Source organism: Pinus tabuliformis, chromosome 9 (assembly GCF_031772625.1).
Source record: "Pinus tabuliformis cultivar Carrire ecotype Pingquan chromosome 9, CPIR1, whole genome shotgun sequence".
Taxonomy (NCBI): Eukaryota; Viridiplantae; Streptophyta; class Pinopsida; order Pinales; family Pinaceae; genus Pinus; species Pinus tabuliformis.
The window spans coordinates 1,430,254,216-1,430,265,327 of NC_142307.1; positions in this window are offsets into that span (position 1 = coordinate 1,430,254,216).

The following is an 11,112-nucleotide window of genomic DNA, read 5'->3' on the forward strand; positions in this document are numbered from 1 at the left end:
CAACTTGCAGACTGTTCCACAGTCACCCCTGAGGGAATTGTGGAGGATGTGATGGTCTCCATTGACTCCTAGGAGTACCCTGCAGATTTTCTAGTTCTCCAGCCTAAGGCTAAGCTTACTGGTTACCCTCTCATCCTTGGGAGGCCATGGTTGGCCACAGCCGATGCTTACATTAGCTGCAGAGCTGGGAATATGACCATCAAGAATGGGCATATGTCCAAGCAGTTAGTCCTATACCCTCCTGCTCAACCTTCTCTAGAGCATGATTTACCTTTATGGTTGGAGGAGGAGGAAGAAGATGAGGCTTATTCAGCCCAACTTTATGCTTTGGAAGCAACCATAGGAGGAGGACAACAAGATGAGGATGACTTAATTGAACACCTGCTCCAAAGTCCAACTCCTAGTTCGTTACCATTAGAAGAAGAAGTAAGGGAAACCCAGAACAATCATCCAATTGACTTATTCTTGGCCAATTCCAACCCACTCCGTGTCAAAACCATAGAATTTGACCTAGAGAAAACTTTGAAAATTAATCCATCTCTTTCTTCTCTCGAAGAGGAAAAGCTATGCAACATGTTGAGAGAAAACCTAGAAGCCTTCGCTTGGAGTTACAAGGAAATGAAGGGAGTACACCCACATATACATCAAAGAAGGTTGCAAGCCAGTCTGGCAACCATAAAGGAGGATGAATCCAGCGCTTAAAAATATAGTCAAAGAAGAACTGCAAAAACTGCTAGATGCAAGATTCATTTACCCTATCTCTGACAGTGAGTGGGTCTCTCCTTTAGTGTTAGTTCCCAAGCAAAATGGTAAGTGGAGGATTTGTGTTGATTACAGGGAGTTGAACAAAGCCACAAAGAATGATCATTTTCCCCTACCCTTCATTGACCAAGTGCTAGATGGCCTGGCAGGGGAGAAGTTCTTTTCTTTCCTAGATGGATTCAGTGGGTACAAGCAAATCCAAATTTTCCCAGAAGACCAGGATAAGACCACATTCACCTGTCCTTGGGGTACTTTTTCCTATAGGGTCCCTCCTTTTGGCCTATGCAATGCTCTTTCCACTTTCCAGAGAGTAGTCTTGAGTATTTTTGTTGAATTAGTACATGATGCGGTGGAAATTTATATGGATGATTTTACACCTTATGGCTGTGATTTTCAAGAAGCCCTGACTAACCTAGGCAAAGTATTGCACAAATGCATTGAAATGAACCTGTCTCGAAGTCTGGAAAAATGTGAATTCTTAATGACTGAAAGGAACATGCTAGGTCATTCAATATCTCATCAAGTACTGCAGGTGGACCCGAACAAAATAGCAATCATCCAAAGGGTCCCACCTCCACAAAAGCAGAGGGATGTCAGGAGTTTCTTAGGGTTCACTGGATACTACCAAAGGTTCATAAAGGACTTCAGCAAGTTGGCTTCTCCTTTATTTGGGTTGTTGGCTAAAGATTCAGAGTTTATATGGTCAAAAAGTTATCAAGAGGACTTAGACATTTTAAAGGGTAATTTAACCACTGCACCAATTCTTCAAGGCCCAAACTGGGCCCTCCCTTTTCGTATTCATGCTGATGCTTCACACAAAGCCATAGGAGCAGCCTTAGGTCAAGTAGAGGAGAAATTTCCCTATGCCATCTATTTTATCAGTAAGAACCTGTCAAAGGCTGAGCTAAATTATACTGTGACTGAAAAGGAACTCCTGGTTGTTGTGCATTCATTAAACAAAATTAGGCATTACATTACAGGCTACCAAACATTTGTGCATACTAACCACGCTGCAATAAAATATTTAATGAACAAACCAGATGTGAATGCTAGAATTATAAGATGGTTGCTTTTATTACAGCAGTTTGATCTAACTATTGTTGATAAGCCTGGTAAGGAAAATGTTGTTGCAGACTTTCTATCTAGGATGAATCTGCCTACAGGTGAAGAGGGAATGGTGGATGACTAGTTACCAGACGATCATTTGTTTTCTATTTCAGTTCTCTCCCCATTGTTTGCTAATATAGCAAACTATTTGGTATTAGCACAGTTCCCACCAAACTTTCCCTCCAAATAGAAGAGCAAGATAGTCAGGAAAAGTGCCCCCTTCACCTGGATTGGGGGCAATCTTTTCAAACTTGGCCCAGATCAAATCTTGAGAAGGTGTGTAAGGGAAGAGGAAGTTTTTGACATCCTTATGACCTATCATGATGGGCCTTGTGGAGGTCACTTTGCAGCAAAGAGGAAAACATTCAAAGTGTTACAAGCAGACTATTATTGGCCCACTCTTCATCAGGATGTGAAAAAGTACATTAGTCAATGTGATCGGTGCCAGAGGATGGGAAAGCCTACTCCAAGAGATGAAATTCCCCTACAACCTCAAGTGACTTTCGAGCCATTTGACAAGTGGGGCATGGACTTCATTGGGCCTATCAACCCTCCTTCAAAGCAAAAACAATACATTATTGTGTGCACTGATTATTTGACTAAGTGGGTTGAAACCAAGGCGATTAAGGCAACAACAGAAGAGAAGGTGGTTGAGTTCCTAAGGGAGAATGTATTCTACAAATTTGGGTACCCTAGAGAGCTAGTCACATACCAAGGCAGCCAGTTTACCTCCAACATGATTGAAGAGCTTCTCAACCATCACAAAATCAAGCATAGGACCTCCACTCCTTATCATCCACAAGCTAATGGGCAAGTGGAGGTGACCAACAGGGCACTGGAGAGCATCTTAACCAAGGTAGTGAGTAGCAACAGGAAGGATTGGGCAAAGAGACTAGTTGAGGCCACCTGAACCTATAATACAACATGGAAGACCACCACTGGATTTACACCCTATGAGCTAGTTTATGGGAAAAAGGCTTTGCTGTCCATTGAGTTTGAATATAACACATTGAGGATGGCAGCACAACTAGATTTGGATCTCAGTCATGCACAGGAAGAAAGATTGTTCCATTTGAATGGCTTGGATGAATTCAGAATGCAATCCCTCCTACATACAGAGATAGTTCAGCTTCAGAGGAAGATCTGGCATGATAAACATATTAAGGAGAATCAATTTCAAGAGGGTGATTGGGCATTGTTATATGATTCTAGGTATAAAGACTTCAAGGGCAAGCTAAGGACAAGATGGCTTAGACCTTATGTGGTGGAAAGATGCCATGATAATGGTTCAGTGCAAATCAAAACTATAGATGAAGAAGCCATTCCATTACTTGTTAATGGACACCAATTGAAAATGTACAATAGGCCTTTATCAAAACAAAAGTTCATTGACAATATTAATAAGATAGTGATGATGGTGGAGCAAGTTCCAACTCCTTCCTCATCAGGTCACTGAAAAAGAGAAAAAAGAATAAGGATTCAGGTGAAAACCTCCATGAGGCACCTGAGTCCCATCTTTGGGTTGAAAACCTCGTGAGGTGGCCCAATGATGAAAAAAATGAAAAAAGAATAAAAGATCCCTGGGTGAAAACCTTCCTTGAAGGCAGCCTGGGTGTTTTTCAAATATATATATAATTGTTATTTGCAGGTGGGCGAGAAAGACAATCAAGGAGCAAAGAGAGGATCCAAAGGGAACCCTGCTTCACATACATTCATCTCCTCCACTCCTTACCATGCATCTCTCCATCAATTCCATTGCTTTTTTCACTTCATTGCTTCTATTTAGGCAAAGGCTATGTTTTCTACAGGATCCCCTGTATTCCTACAGGATCCCCCGAAAACCTGCAGGGAGCAATCCAAGGGTGAATGGTAGGTTGGTTAGGTCCTGAAGTAGCCTATCCTATAGAATATCAATCATCAGCTACATGTCTTCACTAGGATGATCCAGGAGCTCCAAACAGTAGACAACAGAGGAGGAAGAAGAATGACCATGCAGCAAATAAACAACGTAGCACCTCTGATCTCCGACAACTGCAGCATGGCATCGAGACCACAGGTAAGTACCCCGCTCACTCACTCATTTGAAGCACTTGATCAAAAGTTGTAAGGGTTACGAGGTAGTTGGTTTATAAGTGAAAAGGTGGCCAGTTAACTTGGCCACCTTCGACAAAGCAAATAGTCAGGTGGCAAAAAGGAAATTCTTTTTAAAATCAAAAGAGAATGCAAGAGTCCGAAAACAGTGATTTATTTTTTATGGCATTCAAATCCAATGTAAGGTGGGGCCCCGACCCATATTAAAGTTCGAGTGATAGCACAAGATTTAAGTAAGCGTGGGTTCGAGAGGCAGATAAAGTGCTCTGCGGGGGAGCAACGAGCACAAGTTATAACTCAGGCTCAACCCCCGCAGTTGACCATGACGTCAAGGTGTTTGACCAAGATCTACGGCCTGAGATTGCTGCGGGGGGGTTCAAGCCTGATGAACATCCCGTACACTCCCTACCCCCCAGCAGGCCACCCCAATTGCTCCACTCCATCTCATCTCCTCCAAGTCATTTGCCACCCTCATTCATTCCCATCCACCTCATTCACCGTACCCCGTCACCTCATCTGCCATTCCATAGATACAATGTTGTTTATGGATACCATTTTAGGATGCTTGAAGAATTAAGATTTGGGGTAGAAACACCAGTTCACCAAAGACTTAGCATACCCTATTTCTTGATGCAATCACTCATAGACTCCAGCAACAAATTAAAGGAAGGGAATTCCCAACAATTGGATCACCATGGGTTGATTAGGATCCTCATTGAGGATTCCCTCCAAAACCTCTGGATCCCTATAACATGGTTAGTCTTCAGAGACTTACCAGTAGAGGATGACATCAAAACCCTCACCTATGATGTTAGTCCTTCTGTGAGTGAGGAGGAGGCAAAACAAGAAGAAGAAGATACAGAGCTAGATAGGGATGAGATGAACGAAGAAGAAACTAATACAGAGGAACATGATGAAGCAGAAGAAGAAGGGGGAGAAGAGAAGGAGGATGATGCTGAAACAGAGGAAGAAACTGATGGAGATGAGAAAGAACAACAAGAGGAAGAAGATAAGAAAAATATAGAGGAAAAAGGCATTGAAACGAAGCTTAAGGAAATGCGCAAAGAGCTAAGTGGATTAAGGGACAAAGAAGCAATAATGAGAGATCAACTTGAGAGGGAAAATTCATGGCTGAGAGGACATCTGTAGGAAAGGGAAAACCAACTAGCATGTATGGCCAGCCTCTCCTTGGAGGCCATCCAGTGTAGGATGCCAGCTAAATCCTATGATCTTTACCTCATAGAACAATGGCTGCAACTTCAGATTAAAACACTAGCACAAAGGGGCACCATGCCATTTCAGGACTACATGCAGTTTATTGATCTTTGTGATCAAAGTACACTAGAGTATAGGGCCAAAATGGCTGAGTTTTACTTGCACAACATGGCCCTCACAGACATGAATTCTTGGGATCCTAATGCCGAGCTAGGAGATCTACAATTAATGGCTTTGGCATCATGGATGAACCATGAGGAGTCAAGGGTTGCAGAGATGAAAAGAATATTGGCCAGAGAGAAAAATGAACCTCTTTTCATCAGAGTTGAACAATCAAATCCCATGGCCCTAATCAGCACCCATAATCTAATTGCAAATGATCCTCAGCTGGCAACTAGATATCTTGCTGCCCAAGAGCAAGCAATTTCACATTTTGAGGATATGTTTAGGCTGCTAGAAGATGATAGTATACATGCCTGCTTAAGGAGATGGAAAACATTGCCACACAACTTGACGATAAGAGAATATCACTCCCCTCGAAGGTTGAGAGAGGCACTCAACAGGAGACCTATGTATAAGCAATCAATGCAAAGGTTGAAGGTCAATTTGATAGGCCTAAAACTCAGTCTACCACTACTTCTAGGGATGCTAGAAGGGAGAAAAGAAGAAGAGGAAAAGAGGCAGTGGGAAGAAGTAGAAAGGAAAGCAGGCTTCTATGAACAAGAAGAAGAGACCACAACAGAGGTATGGGATGTCAGAGAGGCTACCAGAGCCATGAAGGACATGGACATTGACTAAGTTTCTCAGAGGATGAGCAACACATTCAATAGGGTGGTGATGATGAGCCTCATCATTGGGTAATTATATGGGCCTTAATTCACCTCCTAGCTTAGTCAAACCAACTATTCTCACAACTTATTGCATACTTTTGATTATATTTTGTTTATGAGATGAGTTAGAGTTGGATATTTTGCTTTATGGTCTAATGTGCATTTAACGCGGGATTAAAGGATAAAAGCAAGGAATTTTAGCAAAGACCTTGGTCCAAACTCGAATGGGACAAGGGAGAGGAATTATAGGAGGGAAATCCTCCTCATTTACTACCCCTCCATTGGAATATTCCTCCATCAACTCAGAGTGCAAATAACCAAATCATGAGGACTAGAAGGCAGCCGAGCAAGTGAAAGTCAAAGCACCAGTTTATCTCGAGTTTGGGAGTCGAGCCTCCCTAATTTTAAGGAAGTTGTTGGAGACTTCAGACGTATAAGTAGAGAGGCCTAGGACCTCAGTAGGATTCAAACTTTTGATTGTAAAACTCTACTTTATTTTCGAGCTACAAGACTTGTGACAGTTTTTTATGTAATCCATTGTTTTGATAATAAGAATGAGTTTTGTTTTGAGCCAGCACTAAGTTAACTCAGAGGGCTGAAGTTCTTGGGTTAGGGCCCAACCCTAGCAGCTAAGGCTCCTCTTTATTGTACATGTATGCTAGCATAGATTCATGGTTTAATCGTTCATTTTCTTAAGTAGCTGCATTTCCATTACAGTAGTGTAGCGTAGATTGGTTGTGTTTTAGTTTGCTTCCATTTGTGCCTTCTTTCAATTAACAGGTTAGCAAGGAGAAAAAGATCCCCATAAGGTTTTCAGCAGGTGTCTCAGCCTCACCTCCTCCCTCTGGGACCATGACTTGAGGAAGAGACCCTTCAGCAACCCCAAAAACACAGATTTCTAGTTCTCGCATGAGCTTTGGAGTTTGTTGTCTTGATTCAGTACTTGGTTCATTTCATCGTTATCTTTCTGTAATAAGATCTCACTCATATTCTCATTTCCTTCAGCACTTTCTTCATGCATAATATATGCGGAAGCCAATAAATCATGTCTTAATCAGATTATACCCGTAGATCTCCTTACCGTCCGATCCATAACAAACCTGACCAATCATCGTTAACTGCGTGTCGCATATTCATTTCAACATTTGACTTTAGGTGCTCCAAATCTCCACCGTCGATCTGTTTTGCTTGATCCAACAGCTATCGCATCACCCGCTCGCCAACTAGCTTGGCCAATCTCCACTGTTGATCAATCCCGCATGATCCAATAGCTATCGCACAATCTCGCATGAATTATTGCACGACCAATACCCAACTGAGAGTACGCGAGAAAAGTGGTTTTCTCGTGCTACGTGTCACTCACTTAGGCTAATCGTGTGAAATTTAGGAATTCTGCTTACAGCTCTTAGGGTGCGCGAGATACTGCTTACCACCTATATTCATTCCAACGTTTGACTTTAGGCACTCTAAATATCCAACGTCGATCTGCCTCACCTAATCCAATGACTATCGCGTCACCTTCTTGCCAACTAGCTTGGTCGATCTCCACCGTTGTCCAATCCTGCACAATCTAATGGTTATCGCGCAATCTCGCACAAATTCTTGCATGGCCGATATCCAATCAAGAGCACATGAGAAAAGTGGTTTTCTCGTGCTACGTGTCACTCACTTAGGATAATCGCGCAAAATTTAGGAATTCCACTTACTGCTTTGAGGGCGCGTGAGAAACTTCTTACCACCTACGAAGATCGCTCCATCATTCCACATGTTTTTTCCTTCTATCACCATGTGACTTAATGTGATCCATCCATCTATTCACTTAATCTCCGCGATAAGATCTCCACCACTCATCTTTAGTTAATCTTGTTTGTTGATCGATCCATCCATCTATTCACTTAATCCACTGCGATATTATCTATGTCATTCATCTTCCGTTAATCCTGTTCAACCATCTATTAACTCAACCTCTTGCAATAAGATCTCCACTGCTCATCTTTCATTAATCTTGTTCGTCCACCTATTCACGTAATCTCCTGTGATAAGATCTTCGCCGCTCATCTTCCTGTGCATTGTTGCTTCATTACGTCTTCTTTTCGCTGATTTTGATCTTCGCTTGCTCTTCTGCTTGATTCCTTCCCGAACGTTGTTCTGTTTATCATTTAAACATTGCCACTTCTGAGCTTCGATTTAGTTATTCAATTAGACTCTAACACTATCCGTTCATCAAAAAAACCCAGAAAGTGAAAACAGATTTAGTTTAGTTTCCTTGCTTACTCATTAGTTTGGTTTGATGCTCTTTACTTCTGTAACTTAGATAGCAGCATTAGGTTAGTTTTGATTTAGCAATTCTGCTTAGCATAACTGTTTAAATGGTTAATTGGGATATGGCATGATTTAGCATTACATGTTGTTTTCCTCATTACTGCAGTAGAGTAGCTCTCTTAGAATAGATTTTCTCTTCTTCCATCAAAGAATCAAGCTTCTTCTAACTCTATAGAAGTCTGGCTTGGAACCCTTGGGGTCTCTCTCCAGATGAACAAGTGACAACAGGCATGACCTTCACTTCTACTTGTGCATATAGCACTGTCACCTCCAAGTTTGTACGAACCCTGGGTTGATAAGTAAAGCTAGTAGCCCAGGAGTTGCAGCATCCTTGCTACAATACTGGCACTCATCAAGGGTTTCTTTGCAAAAAGGCACACAGGTTATGGTTTCCCTTTGGTGAGATCACATGGTTCACGAACTATCGTAATGTGTGAGCTAGGGTTGTAGTGAATTCAAAATTCTAAATGGATTTGCAATGATACATATGTGTTTTTGTGGTGATAATACCTTGGTTTTGCAATGAGACAAGCATAGTGATGTGTGGGGCATGTTTCCTCCATGGTGAGATCAAACAATACACAACCTATTCTGCAATCATAATACCTTGGTTTTGAGGTGACCTTGGTGACATGTGGGCTTAGGTTTCTTTGTATACAGTGATTTATCTGTGGTGATTGCTACCATTCAAACCCTAGTATGAACTAAATGGATATATATGTATAGTTATTGAGCTACTAGGGAAATTAAGATGGGAATGAACGAGTGGAGGAAATCTCTATTGTAGTGTTTCTCTGCAGTCGAGGTAAAGTTTTTTTTTTTATAGGAAATCTATGCATCAGAGAAAATGAAAGTTTTAATGGATGGACACCCATGTTGGCGCTCTCTGTGGTAGGGTTATTTCTATGGGTGCTCTATGTGGTAGATTTTTATGCCCAAATCTAGTGGCATTATGCCAATGCCCCACTTACTCACAATTCTATCATCCAAAGGGACACATTCTACAGGCTTTACAATAGTGTTTCTATCCACCTAGATATCTCCATGGCCTAAATTATCAATGGTTCCACCTTTTCCAATGCCCTAGACAATCCATTTAGTAGTGCATTTCCTTCTTTAGTAAGCTCATGATTAGATTACATAGTCGTGACTTTGACTAGTGGCAAAATCAAATGAGATGATCATGGAAGAAGAGGTCCATTTGGTGGATTATATTTGTTGATGTTTTTTTCTAATGACCAAGTATTATGTTTTTTTCTAATGACCAAGTATTTTTCTCTCCATGAAGTGTAGCATTCGAGACTAGGTATTGGTCGTCAAGGGAAGACAAAATGACTTCTCCAAAATTTAGACAATGTGAAGGTAAGGGTTTTTCAAGTCCATGATTAAATGGCATGAGCAGTGATAAGTTTGGTAGGAGAGATGCTTAATCTTACTATATTTTGGTCCATTATAAGGGGCCTCTTAAGCAAGTCACATCTTTGGGTGCATTATATCTAGCCGATTTTGTTAGTTCAATAGTTATTGTTTGGGAGAACAAACACCTTCATATGTGTTTTAACCCTCTATGACGATGAAAGGCAATGTTGAAGAACCGTTGAAGGAATAAGTGGTTTGCATGGCCTCTAAGGAATTTTTTTGGTTCATTGGTTCAAGGGTTGACTTGATTAATTTGCAAGGAGGGTAGTGTAGAGAGGGTGTCAATCAAAGGAAGTAGAAATGATTTAAGGTCATTAGAAGCCATGAAGGGGACATGTCTTCAGTTGTTAGGAAAGTTATTGTAGTCAACTCTATATTTGACCTTTTAGGATGCACTTTGGTGGGTGAGCTTCTTGGTAGGAGATGGACTACCTTATAAGATGGATAAAGGAGAATAGGGGCCTGAGTTTATGCTATACACTAGAAGATCACCTATTAGAAATAGGTTGGGTTGGTTTTTTCTTTCACAAGGAAGAGAAAAAAAATTGTATGTACTAAAAGAAGTTTGGTTTATGAATAGGTCAAAATTGTCTATAAAACTATGGCACTCTTTTTTATGTTAGTGAAGGGACCATGTCAAGCACCCCAATGTGGACGAAACTTCCAGGAATCCCCATGGAAGTTTGAACTATTTAGGCTTTACGTGTGATTGGAAACCAACTTGGACAATTTATTATCATGAATGATAGGTTCCTATATGTAAGATATAGGTTAATTGCAAGGATATTAGTTGATCTTGATTTAAGGAGAAGTCCTTTGAGACGGCTGAATTAGTTTTTAAAGAGAAGAGATACTCACATACGTTGGACTATGTTAACATTCCCTTTTTATTGCTTGAGGTGCCATTCGTATGGACATCTCTTGAAAGACTATTCCCAACGCTACACTAAAAGAGTTTAGAGGAAGAAGAGGGTCCTTATAATAGACAAGGATGAGGAATGATTCATTGAGGAGTTCAATATTTATGGTGTATATAGCATGGGATAAGGAGTGTCGCAAGGTTCCATTAATATTGAGGAGGAAAAATCCATAACTGCGTGAAGCCCTTACATACTAATTGGGTATGTTTATTTTCTTTGATAATCAGTTCAAGGTTACCTTTGGGTGTTGATAATGATCTAAAAATGGGGCACTTAGGCTTCTTGTCTAACTTACAAGAACCCCACCCACTTCCAAAGCTTTAAATTTTCCCAAGTCTTATTGATTAACCAATGCAGAATTAAGAAATGCCTGAAAATAGAGGTGTATGCTTGTATTTGTTTTTGACTGATTACATGCTTTAATTTCTGTTGTTGTGCTATAAGTG